Here is a 16,823-nt window from a genome sequence, read left to right as displayed (position 1 = left end):
TCCCACACAACCCCCCAGCTTCCAAATCATTGTTGACAACATTAACATTCTATCTTCTGCATTCTTACTCTTTTTCTTTATGCAGATTAACAATCTTTTTATTATTTTATTGAAATTGCCATGAATGTTCAAGGAAATGGGATACAACTGTGTTTCTTTCTTTCTTTTATCCTCCAGCGCCCCCAGCTTCCAAATCATGGTTGACAACATTAACATTCTATCTCCTGCATTCTTACTCTTTTTCTTTATGCAGATTAACAATCTTTTATTATTTTATTGAAATTTCCATGAATGTTCAAGGAAATGGGATACAACAGTTTTTCTTTCTTTCTTTCATCACCCACCCCCCCAGCTTCCAAATCATGGATAACAACATAATATTCTGTCTTCTGCCTTCATATTCTTTTTCTTTATGCAGATTCACAATCTTGTCATTATTTTATTGAAATTTCATGAATGTTCAAGGAAATGGGATACAACAGTTTTTCTTTCTTTCTTTTATCCCCCATCCCCGCCAGCTTCCAAATCATGGTTGACAACATGAACATTCTATCTCCTGCATTCTTACTCTTTTTCTTCATGCAGATTAACAATCTTTTATTATTTATTTGAAATTTCCATGAATGTTCAAGGAAATGGGATACAACAGTTTTTTATTCTTTCTTTCATCCCCCACCATCCCAGCTTCCAAATCATGGTTGACAACATAATATTGTATCTTCTGCCTTCATACTCTTTTTCTTTATGCATGTAACAATCTTGTCATTATTTTACTGAAATTTCATGAATGTTCAAAGAAATGGGATACAACATTTTCTCTTTCTTTCTTTTATCCCCCACTCCCCAAGCTTCCAAATCATGGTTGACAACATTAATATTCTATCTTCTGCATTCTTACTCTTTTTCTTTATGCAGATTACCAATCTTTTAAATATTTTATTGAAATTTCCATGAATGTTCAAGGAAATGGTATACAACAGTTTTTCTTTCTTTCTTTTATCCCCCACCACCCACCACCTTCCAAATCATGGTTGACAACATTCATATTCAATCTTCTGTATTCTTACACTTTTTCTTTATGTAAATAACAATCTATTTATTATTTTATTGAAATTTCCATGAATGTCCAAGGAAATGGGATACAACATTTTTTCTTTCTCTCTTTTATCCCCCACGCCCCCAGCTTCCAAATCGTGGTTGACAACATTAATATTCAATCTTCGGCATTCTTACACTTTTTCTTTATGCAGATTAACAATCTTTTTATTATTTTAATGAAATTTCCATGAATGTTCAAGGAAATGGAATACAACAGTTTTTCTTTCTTTCTTTTATCCCCCACCACCTCCCACCTTCCAAATCATGGTTGGCAACAGTAATATTCAATCTTCTGCATTCTTACACTTTTACTTTATGCAGATTAACAATCTTTTTATTATTTTATTAAAATTTCCATGAATGTTCAAGGAAATTGGATACTACAGTTTTTCTTTCTTTCTTTTATCCCCCACTTGCCCGCACCTTCTAATTCATGGTTGACAACATTAATATTCTATCTTCTGCATTCTTACTCTTTTTCTTTATGCAGATTAACTATCTTTTTATCATTTTATTGAAATTTCTATGAATGTTCAAGGAAATGGGATACAACATTATTTCTTTCTTTCTTTTATCCCGCACGCCCCCAGCTTCCAAATCGTGGTTGACAATATTAATATTCAATGTTCTGCATTCTTACACTTTTTCTTTATGCAGATTAACAATTTTTTATTATTTTATTGAAATTTCCATGAATGTTCAAGGAAATGGGATGCAACAGTTTTTCTTTCTTTCTATCATCCCCCAACCCCACCAGCTTCCAAATCATGGTTGACAACATGAACATTCTATCTCCTGCATTCTTACTCTTTTTCTTTATGCAGATTAACAATCTTTTATTATTTTTTTGAAATTTCCATGAATGTTCAAGGAAATGGGATACAACAGTTTTTCTTTCTTTCTTTCATCCCCCACCCCCCCAGCTTCCAAATCATGGTTGACAACATAATATTGTATCTTCTGCCTTCATACTATTTTTCTTTATGCATTTAACAATCTTGTCATTATTTTATTGAAATTTCATGAATGTTCAAGGAAATGGGATACAACAGTTTTTCTTTCATTCTTGTATCCCCCAGCCCCCCAGCTTCCAAATCATGATTGAAAACATTAATATTCTACCTTCGGCATTCTTACTGTTTTTCTTTATGCAGATTAACAATCTTTTCTTATTTTATTGAAATTTCCATGAATGTTCAAGGAAATTGGATACAACAGTTTTTCTTTCTTTCTTTTATCCCCCTCTTGCCCGCAGCTTCTAATTCATGGTTGACAACATTAATATTCTATCTTCTGCATTCTTACTATTTTTCTTTATGCAGATTAACAATCTTTTTATTATTTTATTGAAATTTCCATGAATGTTCAAGGAAATGGCATAAACAGTTTTTCTTTCTTTCATTTATCCAGCACCCCCGCCATCTTCCAAATCATGGTTGACAACATTAATATTCAATCTTCTGCATTCTTACACTTTTACTTTATGCAGATTAACAATCTTTTTCTTATTTTATTGAAATTTCCATGAATGTTCAAGGAAATGGGATACAACAGTTTTTCTTTCTTTCTTTTATACCCCACCACCCCCCAGCTTCCAAAACATGGTTGACAACATTAATATTCTATCTTCTGCATTCTTACTCTTTTTCTCTATGCAGATTAACAATCTTTTTATTATTTTATTGAACTTTCCATGAATGTTCAAGTAAATGGGATACAACAGTTTTTCTTTCTTTCTTTTATCCTCCAGCGGCCCCAGCTTCCAAATCATGGTTGACAACATTAATATTCTATCTTCTGCATTCTTACTCTTTTTCTGTATGCAGATTAACAATCTTTTTATTATTTTATTGAAATTTCCATGAATGTTCAAGGAAATGGAATACAACAGTTTTTCTTTCTTTCTTTTTCCAGCACCCCCGCCATCTTCCAAATCATGGTTGACAACATTAATATTCAATCTTCTGCATTCTTACAGTTTTACTTTATGCAGATTAACAATCTTTTTCTTATTTTATTGAAATTTCCATGAATGTTCAAGGAAATGGGATACAACAGTTTTTCTTTCTCTCTTTTATCCCCCACAACCCCCAAGCTTCTAAAAGATGGTTGACAACATTAATATTCTATCTTCTGCATTCTTACTCTTTTTCTTTATGCAGATTAACAATCTTTTTATTATTGTATTGAAATTTCCATGAATGTTCAAGGAAATGGGATACAACAGTTTTTCTTTCTTTCTTTTATCCCCCACCCCCGCCAGCTTCCAAATCATGGTTGACAACATGAACATTCTATCTCCTGCATTCTTACTCTTTTTCTTTATGCAGATTAACAATCTTTTATTATTTTTTTGAAATTTCCATGAATGTTCAAGGAAATGGGATACAACAGTTTTTCTTTCTTTCTTTCATCCCCCACCCCCCCAGCTTCCAAATCATGGTTGACAACATAATATTGTATCTTCTGCCTTCATACTCGTTTTCTTTATGCATTTAACAATCTTGTCATTATTTTATTGAAATTTCATGAATGTTCAAAGAAATGGGATACAACATTTTCACTTTCTTTCTTTTATCCCCCACTCCCCAAGCTTCCAAATCATGGTTGACAACATTAATATTCTATCTTCTGCATTCTTACTCTTTTTCTTTATGCAGATTACCAATCGTTTTATTATTTTATTGAAATTTCCATGAATGTTCAAGGAAATGGTATACAACAGTTTTTCTTTCTTCCTTTTATCCCCCACCACCCCCCACCTTCCAAATCATGGTTGACAATATTAATATTCAATCTTCTGTAATCTTACACTTTTTCTTTATGTAAATAACAATCTATTTATTATTTTATTGAAATTTCCATGAATTTCCTAGGAAATGGGATACAACATTTTTTCTTGCTTTCTTTTATCCCACACGCCCCCAGCTTCCAAATCGTGGTTGACAACATTAATATTCAATCTTCGGCATTCTAACACTTTTTCTTTATGCAGATGAACAATCTTTTTATTATTTTAATGAAATTTCCATGAATGTTCAAGGAAATGGAATACAACAGTTTTTCTTTCTTTCTTTTATCCCCCACCACCTCCCACCTTCCAAATCATGGTTGGCAACAGTAATATTCAATCTTCTGCATTCTTACACTTTTACTTTATGCAGATTAATAATCTTTTTATTATTTTATTAAAATTTCCATGAATGTTCAAGGAAATTGGATACAACAGTTTTTCTTTCTTTCTTTTATCCCCCACTTGCCCGCAGCTTCTAATTCATGGTTGACAACATTAATATTCTATCTTCTGCATTCTTACTGTCTTTCTTTATGCAGATTAACAATCTTTTTCTTATTTTATTGAAATTTCCATGAATGTTCAAGGAAATGGGATACAACAGTTTTTCTTTCTTTCTTTTATACCCCACCACCCCCCAGCTTCCAAAACATGGTTGACAACATTAATATTCTATCTTCTGCATTCTTACTCTTTTTCTCTATGCAGATTAACAATCTTTTTATTATTTTATTGAAATTTCCATGAATGTTCAAGTAAATGGGATACAACAGTTTTTCTTTCTTTCTTTTATCCCCCAACACCCCCCAGCTTCCCAATCATGGTTGACAACATTAATATTCTATCTTCTGCATTCTTACTCTTTTTCTTTATGCAGATTAACAATCTTTTTATTATTTTATTGAAATTTCCATGAATGTTCAAGGAAATGGGATACAACAGTTTTTCTTTCTTTCTTTTTCTAGCACCCCCGCCATCTTCCAAATCATGGTTGACAACATTAATATTCAATCTTCTGCATTCTTACAGTTTTACTTTATGCAGATTAACAATCTTTTTCTTATTTTATTGAAATTTCCATGAATGTTCAAGGAAATGGGATACAACAGTTTTTCTTTCTTTCTTTTATCCCCCACAACCCCCCAGCTTCTAAAACATGGTTGACAACATTAATATTCTATCTTCTGCATTCTTACTCTTTTTCTTTATGCAGATTAACAATCTTTTTATTATTGTATTGAAATTTCCATGAATGTTCAAGGAAATGGGATAGAACAGTTTTTCTTTCTTTCTTTTATCCCCCACCCCCGCCAGCTTCCAAATCATGGTTGACAACATGAACATTCTATCTCCTGCATTCTTACTCTTTTTCTTTATGCAGATTAACAATCTTTTATTATTTTTTTGAAATTTCCATGAATGTTCAAGGAAAAGGGATACAACAGTTTTTCTTTCTTTCTTTCATCCCCCACCCCCCCAGCTTCCAAATCATGGTTGACAACATAATATTGTATCTTCTGCCTTCATACTCTTTTTCTTTATGCATTTAACAATCTTGTCATTATTTTATTGAAATTTCATGAATGTTCAAGGAAACGGGATACAACATTTTCTCTTTCTTTCTTTTATCCCCCACTCCCCAAGCTTCAAATTCATGGTTGACAACATTAATATTCTATCTTCTGCATTCTTACTCTTTTTCTTTATGTAGATTACCAATCGTTTTATTTTTTTATTGAAATTTCCATGAATGTTCAAGGAAATGGTATACAACAGTTTTTCTTTCCTTCTTTTATCCCCCACCACCCCCCACCTTCCAAATCATGGTTGACAACATTAATATTCAATCTTCTGTAATCTTACTCTTTTTCTTTATGTAAATAACAATCTATTTATTATTTTATTGAAATTTCCATGAATGTCCAAGGAAAAGGGATACAACATTTTTTCTTTCTTTATTTATCCCCCACGCCCCCAGCTTCCAAATCGTGGTTTACAACATTATTATTCAATCTTCGGCATTCTTACACTTTTTCTTTATGCAGATGAACAATCTTTTTATTATTTTAATGAAATTTCCATGAATGTTCAAGGAAATGGAATACAACAGTTTTTCTTTCTTTCTTTTATCCCCCACCACCTCCCACCTTCCAAATCATGGTTGGCAACAGTAATATTCAATCTTCTGCATTCTTACACTTTTACTTTATGCAGATTAACAATCTTTTTACTATTTTATTAAAATTTCCAGGAATGTTCAAGGAAATTGGATACAACAGTTTTTCTTTCTTTCTTTTATCCCCCACTTGCCCGCAGCTTCTAATTCATGGTTGACAACATTAATATTCTATCTTCTGCATTCTTACTCTTTTTCTTTATGCAGATTAACTATCTTTTTATTATTTTATCGAAATTTCCATGAATGTTAAAGGAAATGGGATACAACATTATTTCTTTCTTTCTTTCATCCCCCATGCCCCCAGCTTCCAAATCGTGGTTGACAATATTAATATTCAATGTTCTGCATTCTTACACTTTTTCTTTATGCAGATTAACATTTTTTTATTATTTTATTGAAATTTCCATGAATGTTCAAGGAAATGGTATACAACAGTTTTTCTTTCTTTCTTTCATCCCCCTACCCCCCCAGCTTCCAAATCATGGTTGACAACATTAATATTCCATCTTCTGCATTCTTACTATTTTTCTTTATGCAGATTAACAATCTTTTATTATTTTATTGAAATTTCCATGAAAGTTCAAGGAAATGGGATACAACAGTTTTTCTTTCTTTCTTTTATCGCCCAACACCCCCCAGCTTCCCAATCATGGTTGATAACATTAATATTCTATCTTCTGCATTCTTACTCTTTTTCTCTATACAGATTAACAATCTTTTTATTATTTTATTGAAATTTCCATGAATGTTCAAGGAAATGGGATACAACAGTTTTTCTTTCTTTCTTTTATCCAGCACCCCCGCCATCTTCCAAATCATGGTTGACAACATTAATATACAATCTTCTGCATTCTTACAGTTTTACTTTATGCAGATTAACAATCTTTTTCTTATTTTATTGAAATTTCCATGAATGTTCAAGGAAATGGGATACAACTGTTTTTCTTTCTTTCTTTTATCCCCCACAACCTCCCAACTTCTAAAACATCGTTGACAACATTAATATTCTATCTTCTGCATTCTTACACTTTTTCTTTATGCAGATTAACAATCTTTTTTTATTGTATTGAAATTTCCATGAATGTTCAAGGAAATGGGATACAACAGTTTTTCTTTCTTTCTTTTATCCCCCACCCCCGCCAGCTTCCAAATCATGGTTGACAACATGAACATTCTATCTCCTGCATTCTTACTCTTTTTCTTTACGCAGATTAACAATCTTTTATTATTTTTTTGAAATTTCCATGAATGTTCAAGGAAATGGGATACAACAGTTTTTCTTTATTTCTTTCATCCCCCACCCCACCAGCTTCCAAATCATGGTTGACAACATAATATTGTAACTTGTGCCTTCATACTCTTTTTCTTTATGCATTTAACAATCTTTTTATTATTTTATTGAAATTTCCATGAATGTTCAAGGAAATGTGATACAACATTATTTCTTTCTTTCTTTCATCCCGCACGCCCCCAGCTTCCAAATCGTGGTTGACAATATTAATATTCAATGTTCTGCATTCTTACACTTTTTCTTTATGCAGATTAACAATTTTTTATTATTTTATTGAAATTTCCATGAATGTTCAAGGAAATGGTTTACAACAGTTTTTCTTTCTTTCTTTCATCCCCCTACCCTCCCAGCTTCCAAATCATGGTTGACAACATTAATATTCCATCTTCTGCTTTCTTACTCTTTTTCTTTATGCAGATTAACAATCTTTTATTATTTTATTGAAATTTCCATTAAAGTTCAAGGAAATGGGATACAACAGTTTTTCTTTCTTTCTTTTATCCCCCAACACGACCCAGCTTCCCAATCATGGTTGACAACATTAATATGCTATCTTCTGCATTCTTACTCTTTTTCTCTGTGCAGATTAACAATCTTTTTATTATTTTATTGAAATTTCCATGAACGTTCAAGGAAATGGGATACAACAGTTTTTCTTTCTTTCTTTTATCCCGCACAACCCCCCAGATTCCAAATCATTGTTGACAACATTAACATTCAATCTTCTGCATTCTTAATCTTTTTCTTTATGCAGATTAACAATCTTTTTATTATTTAATTGAAATTGCCATGAATGTTCAAGGAAATGGGATACAACATTTTTTCTTTCTTTCTTTTATCCTCCAGCGCCCCCAGCTTCCAAATCATGGTTGACAACATTAATATTCTATCTTCTGCATTCTTACTCTTTTTCTCTATGCAGATTAACAATCTTTTTATTATTGTATTGAAATTTCCCTGAATGTTCAAGGAAATGAGATAAAACAGTTTTTCTTTCTTTCTTTTATCCCGCACAACCCCCCAGATTCCAAATCATTGTTGACAACATTAACATTCTATCTTCGTCATTCTTACTCTTTTTCTCTATGCAGATTAAGAATCTTTTTATTATTTTATTGAAATTTCCATGAATGTTAAAGGAAATGGGATACAACACTTTTTCTTTCTTTCTATCATCCCCCAACCTCACCAGCTTCCAAATCATTTTTGACAACATTAATATTCTATCTTCTGCATTCTTACTATTTTTCTTTATGCAGATTACCAATCTTTTTATTATTTTATTGAAATTTCCATGAATGTTCAAGGAAATGGGATACAACAGTTTTTCTTTCATTCTTGTATCCCCCACCCCCCAGCTTCCAAATCATGATTGAAAACATTAATATTCTACCTTCTGCATTCTTACTGTTTTTCTTTATGCAGATTAACAATCTTTTCTTATTTTATTGAAATTTCCATGAATGTTCAAGGAAATGGGATACAACACTTTTTCTGTCTTTCTTTTATCCCCCACCCCCGCCAGCTTCCAAATCATGGTTGACAACATGAACATTCTATCTCCTGCATTCTTACTCTTTTTCTTTATGCAGATTAACTATCTTTTATTATTTTATTGAAATTTCCATGAATGTTCTAGGAAATGGGATACAACAGTTTTTCTTTCTTTCTTTTATCCCCCACGCTCCAAGCTTCCAAATCATGGTTGACAACATTAATATTCTATCTTCTGCATTCTTACTCTTTTTCTTTATGTAGATTACCAATCTTTTTATTATTTTATTGAACTTTCCATGAATGTTCAAGGAAATGGTATACAACAGTTTTTCTTTCATTCTTTTATCCCCCAACCCCCCAAGCTTCCAAATCATGGTTGACAAGATTAATAGTCTATCTTCTGCATTCTTACTATTTTTCTTTATGCAGAATAACAATCTTTTTATTATTTTACTGAAATTTCCATGAATGTTCAAGGAAATGGGATACAACAGTTTTTCTTTCTTTCTTTTATCCCCCACACCCGCCAGCTTCCAAATCATGGTTGACAACATAATATTGTATCTTCTGCCTTCATACTCTTTTTCTTTATGCATTTAACAATCTTGTCATTATTTTACTGAAATTTCATGAATGTTCAAGGAAATGGGATACAACATTTTCTCTTTCTTTCTTTTATCCCCCACTCCCCAATCTTCCAAATCATGGTTGACAACATTAATATTCTATCTTCTGCATTCTTACTCTTTTTCTTTATGCAGATTAACAATCTTTTTATTATTTTAATGAAATTTCCATGAATGTTCAAGGAAATGGAATACAACAGTTTTTCTTTCTTTCTTTTATCCCCCACCACCTCCCACCTTCCAAATCATGTTTGGCCACAGTAATATTCAATCTTCTGCATTCTTACACTTTTACTTTATGCAGATTAACAATCTTTTTATTATTTTATTAAAATTTCCATGAATGTTCAAGGAAATTGGATACAACAGTTTTTCTTTCTTTCTTTTATCCCCCACTTGCCCGCAGCTTCTAATTCATGGTTGACAACATTAATATTCTATCTTCTGCATTCTTACTCTTTTTCTTTATGCAGATTAACTATCTTTTTATCATTTTATTGAAATTTCTATGAATGTTCAAGGAAATGGGATACAACAGTTTTTCTTACTTTCTTTTATCCCCCACGCCCCCCCAGCTTCCAAATCATGTTTGACAACATTAATATTCTATCTTCTGCATTCTTTCACTTTTTCTTTATGCAGACTAACAATCTTTTTATTATTTTATTAAATTTTCCATGAATGTTCAAGGAAATGTGATACAACATTATTTCTTTCTTTCTTTTATCCCGCACGCCCCCAGCTTCCAAATCGTGGTTGACAATATTAATATTCAATGTTCTGCATTCTTACACTTTTTCTTTATGCAGATTAACAATTTTTTATTATTTTATTGAAATTTCCATGAATGTTCAAGGAAATGGGATGCAACAGTTTTTCTTTCTTTCTTTCATCCCCCTACCCCCCCAGCTTCCAAATCATGGTTGACAACATTAATATTCCATCTTCTGCATTCTTACTCTTTTTCTTTATGCAGATTAACAATCTTTTCTTATTTTATTGAAATTTCCATGAAAGTTCAAGGAAATGGGATACAACAGTTTTTCTTTCTTTCTTTTATCCCCCAACACGCCCCAGCTTCCCAATCATGGTTGACAACATTAATATTCTATCTTCTGCATTCTTTCTCTTTTTCTCTGTGCAGATTAGCAATCTTTTTACTATTTTATTGAAATTTCCATGAATGTTCAAGGAAATGGGATACAACAGTTTTTCTTTCTTTCTTTTATCCCCCACAACCCCCCAGCTTCTAAAACATGGTTGACAACATTAATATTCTATCTTCTGCATTCTTACTCTTTTTCTTTATGCAGATTAACAATCTTTTTATTATTGTATTGAAATTTCCATGAATGTTCAAGGAAATGGGATACAACAGTTTTTCTTTCTTTCTTTTATCCCCCACCCCCGCCAGCTTCCAAATCATGGTTGACAACATGAACATTCTATCTCCTGCATTCTTACTCTTTTTCTTCATGCAGATTAACAATCTTTTATTATTTATTTGAAATTTCCATGAATGTTCAAGGAAATGGGATACAACAGTTTTTTTTTCTTTCTTTCATCCCCCACCCTGCCAGCTTCCAAATCATGGTTTACAACATAATATTGTATCTTCTGCCTTCATACTCTTTTTCTTTATGCATTTAACAATCTTGTCATTATTTTACTGAAATTTCATGAATGTTCAAGGAAATGGGATACAACATTTTCTCTTTCTTTCTTTTATCCCCCACTCCCCAAGCTTCCAAATCATGGTCGACAACATTCATATTCTATCTTCTGCATTCTTACTCTTTTTCTTTATGCAGATTACCAATCTTTTTAATATTTTATTGAAATTTCCATGAATGTTCAAGGAAATGGTATACAACAGTTTTTCTTTCTTTCTTTTATCCCCCACCACCCACCACCTTCCAAATCATGGTTGACAACATTAATATACAATCTTCTGTATTCTTACACTTTTTCTTTATGTAAATAACAATCTATTTATTATTTTATTGAAATTTCCATGAATGTCCAAGGAAATGGGATACAACATTTTTTCTTTCTTTCTTTTATCCCCCACACCCCCAGCTTCCAAATCGTGGTTGACAACATTAGTATTCAATCTTCGGCATTCTTACACTTTTTTTTTATGCAGTTGAACAATCTTTTTATTATTTTAATGAAATTTCTATGAATGTTCAAGGAAATGGAATACAACAGTTTTTCTTTCTTTCTTTTATCTCCCACCACCTCCCACCTTCCAAATCATGGTTGGCAACAGTAATATTCAATCTTGTGCATTCTTACACTTTTACTTTATGCAGATTAACTATCTTTTTATTATTTTATTGAAATTTCCATGAATGTTCAAGGAAATGGGATACAACAGTTTTTCTTACTTTCTTTTATCCCCCACCCCCCCCCCCAGCTTCCAAATCATGTTTGACAACATTAATATTCTATCTTCTGCATTCTTACACTTTTTCTTTATGCAGACTAACAAACTTTTTATTATTTTATTGAAATTTCCATGAATGTTCAAGGAAATGTGATACAACATTATTTCTTTCTTTCTTTCATCCCGCACGCCCCCAGCTTCCAAATCGTGGTTGACAATATTAATATTCAATGTTCTGCATTCTTACACTTTTTCTTTATGCAGATTAACAATTTTTTATTATTTTATTGAAATTTCCATGAATGTTCAAGGAAATGGGATACAAAGGTTTTTCTTTCTTTCTTTCATCCCCCTACCCCCCCAGCTTCCAAAACATGGTTGACAACATTAATATTCCATCTTCTGCATTCTTACTCTTTTTCTTTATGCAGATTAACAATCTTTTATTATTTTATTGAAATTTCCATGAAAGTTCAAGGAAATGGGATACAACAGTTTTTCTTTCTTTCTTTTATCCCCCAACACGCCCCAGCTTCCCAATCATGGTTGACAACATTAATATTCTATCTTCTGCATTCTTACTCTTTTTCTTTATGCAGATTAACAATCTTTTTATTATTTTATTGAAATTTCCATGAATGTTCAAGGAAATGGTATACAACAGTTTTTCTTTCTTTCTTTTATCCCGCACAACCCCCCAGATTCCAAATCATTGTTGACAACATTAACATTCAATCTTCTGCATTCTTAATCTTTTTCTTTATGCAGATTAACAATCTTTTTATTATTTTATTGAAATTGCCATGAATGTTCAAGGAAATGGGATACAACATTTTTTCTTTCTTTCTTTTATCCTCCAGCGCCCCCAGCTTCCAAATCATGGTTTACAACATTAATATTCTATCTTCTGCATTCTTACTCTTTTTCTCTATGCAGATTAACAATCTTTTTATTATTGTATTGAAATTTCCATGAATGTTCAAGGAAATGGGATACAACAGTTTTTCATTCTTTCTTTTATCCCGCATAACCCCCCAGATTCCAAATCATTGTTGACAACATTAACATTCTATCTTCGTCATTCTTACTCTTTTTCTATATGCAGATTAAGAATCTCTTTATTATTTTATTGAAATTTCAATGAATGTTCATAGAAATGTGACACAAGAGTTTTTCTTTCTTTCTTTTATCCCCCACCCCAACAGCTTCCAAATCTTAGTTCCCAACACTAATATTCTATCTTCTGCATTCTTACACTTTTTCTTTATGCATATTAACAATCTTTTTATTATTTTATTGAAATTTCGATGAATGTTCAAGGAAATGGGATAAAACAGTTTTTCTTTCTTTCTTTTATCCCGCACAACCCCCCAGATTCCAAATCATTGTTGACAACATTAACATTCTATCTTCGTCATTCTTACTCTTTTTCTCTATGCAGATTAAGAATCTTTTTATTATTTTATTGAAATTTCCATGAATGTTAAAGGAAATGGGATACAACACTTTTTCTTTCTTTCTATCATCCCCCAACCCCACCAGCTTCCAAATCATTGTTGACAACATTAATATTCTATCTTCTGCATTCTTACTATTTTTCTTTATGCAGATTACCAATCTTTTTATTATTTTATTGAAATTTCCATGAATGTTCAAGGAAATGGGATACAACAGTTTTTCTTTCATTCTTGTATCCCCCAGCCCCCCAGCTTCCAAATCATGATTGAAAACATTAATATTCTACCTTCTGCATTCTTACTGTTTTTCTTTATGCAGATTAACAATCTTTTCTTATTTTATTGAAATTTCCATGAATGTTCAAGGAAATGGGATACAACACTTTTTCTGTCTTTCTTTTATCCCCCACCCCCGCCAGCTTCCAAATCATGGTTGACAACATGAACATTCTATCTCCTGCATTCTTACTCTTTTTCTTTATGCAGATTAACTATCTTTTATTATTTTATTGAAATTTCCATGAATGTTCAAGGAAATGGGATACAACAGTTTTTCTTTCTTTCTTTTATCCCCCACGCTCCAAGCTTCCAAATCATGGTTGACAACATTAATATTCTATCTTCTGCATTCTTACTCTTTTTCGTTATGTAGATTACCAATCTTTTTATTATTTTATTGAACTTTCCATGAATGTTCAAGGAAATGGTATACAACAGTTTTTCTTTCATTCTTTTATCCCCCAACCCCCCAAGCTTCCAAATCATGGTTGACAAGATTAATAGTCTATCTTCTGCATTCTTACAATTTTTCTTTATACAGAATAACAATCTTTTTATTATTTTACTGAAATTTCCATGAATGTTCAAGGAAATGGGATACAACAGTTTTTCTTTCTTTCTTTTATCCCCCACAACCCCCCAGCTTCCAAAACATGGTTGACAACATTAATTATCTATCTTCTGCATTCTTACTCTTTTTCTTTATGCAGATTAACAATCTTTTTATTATTGTATTGAAATTTCCATGAATGTTCAAGGAAATGGGATACAACAGTTTTTCTTTCTTTCTTTTATCCCCCAACACGACCCAGCTTCCCAATCATGGTTGACAACATTAATATGCTATCTTCTGCATTCTTACTCTTTTTCTCTGTGCAGATTAACAATCTTTTTATTATTTTATTGAAATTTCCATGAACGTTCAAGGAAATGGGATACAACAGTTTTTCTTTCTTTCTTTTATCCCGCACAACCCCCCAGATTCCAAATCATTGTTGACAACATTAACATTCAATCTTCTGCATTCTTAATCTTTTTCTTTATGCAGATTAACAATCTTTTTATTATTTAATTGAAATTGCCATGAATGTTCAAGGAAATGGGATACAATATTTTTTCTTTCTTTCTTTTATCCTCCAGCGCCCCCAGCTTCTAAATCATGGTTGACAACATTAATATTCTATATTCTGCATTCTTACTCTTTTTCTCTATGCAGATTAACAATCTTTTTATTATTGTATTGAAATTTCCCTGAATGTTCAAGGAAATGGGATAAAACAGTTTTTCTTTCTTTCTTTTATCCCGCACAACCCCCCAGATTCCAAATCATTGTTGACAACATTAACATTCTATCTTCGTCATTCTTACTCTTTTTCTCTATGCAGATTAAGAATCTTTTTATTATTTTATTGAAATTTCCATGAATGTTAAAGGAAATGGGATACAACACTTTTTCTTTCTTTCTATCATCCCCCAACCCCACCAGCTTCCAAATCATTGTTGACAACATTAATATTCTATCTTCTGCATTCTTACTATTTTTCTTTATGCAGATTACCAATCTTTTTATTATTTTATTGAAATTTCCATGAATGTTCAAGGAAATGGGATACAACAGTTTTTCTTTCATTCTTGTATCCCCCAGCCCCCCAGCTTCCAAATCATGATTGAAAACATTAATATTCTACCTTCGGCATTCTTACTGTTTTTCTTTATGCAGATTAACAATCTTTTCTTATTTTATTGAAATTTCCATGAATGTTCAAGGAAATTGGATACAACAGTTTTTCTTTCTTTCTTTTATCCCCCTCTTGCCCGCAGCTTCTAATTCATGGTTGACAACATTAATATTCTATCTTCTGCATTCTTACTATTTTTCTTTATGCAGATTACCAATCTTTTTATTATTTTATTGAAATTTCCATGAATGTTCAAGGAAATGGAATACAACAGTTTTTCTTTCTTTCTTTTATCCCCCACCACCTCCCACCTTCCAAATCATGGTTGGCAACAGTAATATTCTATCTTCTGCATTCTTACACTTTTACTTTATGCAGATTAATAATCTTTTTATTATTTTATTAAAATTTCCATGAATGTTCAAGGAAATTGGATACAACAGTTTTTCTTTCTTTCTTTTATCCCCCACTTGCCCGCAGCTTCTAATTCATGGTTGACAACATTAATATTCTATCTTCTGCATTCTTACTCTCTTTCTTTATGCAGATTAACAATCTTTTTATTATTTTATTGAAATTTCCATGAATGTTCAAGGAAATGGCATACAACAGTTTTTCTTTCTTTCTTTTATCCAGCACCCCCGCCATCTTCCAAATCATGGTTGACAACATTAATATTCAATCTTCTGCATTCTTACACTTTTACTTTATGCAGACTAACAATCTTTTTATTATTTTATTAAATTTTCCATGAATGTTCAAGGAAATGTGATACAACATTATTTCTTTCTTTCTTTTATCCCGCACGCCCCCAGCTTCCAAATCGTGGTTGACAATATTAATATTCAATGTTCTGCATTCTTACACTTTTTCTTTATGCAGATTAACAATTTTTTATTATTTTATTGAAATTTCCATGAATGTTCAAGGAAATGGGATGCAACAGTTTTTCTTTCTTTCTTTCATCCCCCTACCCCCCCAGCTTCCAAATATGGTTGACAACATTAATATTCCATCTTCTGCATTCTTACTCTTTTTCTTTATGCAGATTAACAATCTTTTCTTATTTTATTGAAATTTCCATGAAAGTTCAAGGAAATGGGATACAACAGTTTTTCTTTCTTTCTTTTATCCCCCAACACGCCCCAGCTTCCCAATCATGGTTGACAACATTAATATTCTATCTTCTGCATTCTTTCTCTTTTTCTCTGTGCAGATTAGCAATCTTTTTACTATTTTATTGAAATTTCCATGAATGTTCAAGGAAATGGGATACAACAGTTTTTCTTTCTTTCTTTTATCCCCCACAACCCCCCAGCTTCTAAAACATGGTTGACAACATTAATATTCTATCTTCTGCATTCTTACTCTTTTTCTTTATGCAGATTAACAATCTTTTTATTATTGTATTGAAATTTCCATGAATGTTCAAGGAAATGGGATACAACAGTTTTTCTTTCTTTCTTTTATCCCCCACCCCCGCCAGCTTCCAAATCATGGTTGACAACATGAACATTCTATCTCCTGCATTCTT

This window comes from Cynocephalus volans, chromosome 4 (assembly GCF_027409185.1).
Source record: "Cynocephalus volans isolate mCynVol1 chromosome 4, mCynVol1.pri, whole genome shotgun sequence".
Classification (NCBI taxonomy): Eukaryota; Metazoa; Chordata; class Mammalia; order Dermoptera; family Cynocephalidae; genus Cynocephalus; species Cynocephalus volans.
The sequence above is the reverse complement of the archived record's forward strand: the minus strand, read 5'-3'. Positions refer to the sequence as shown.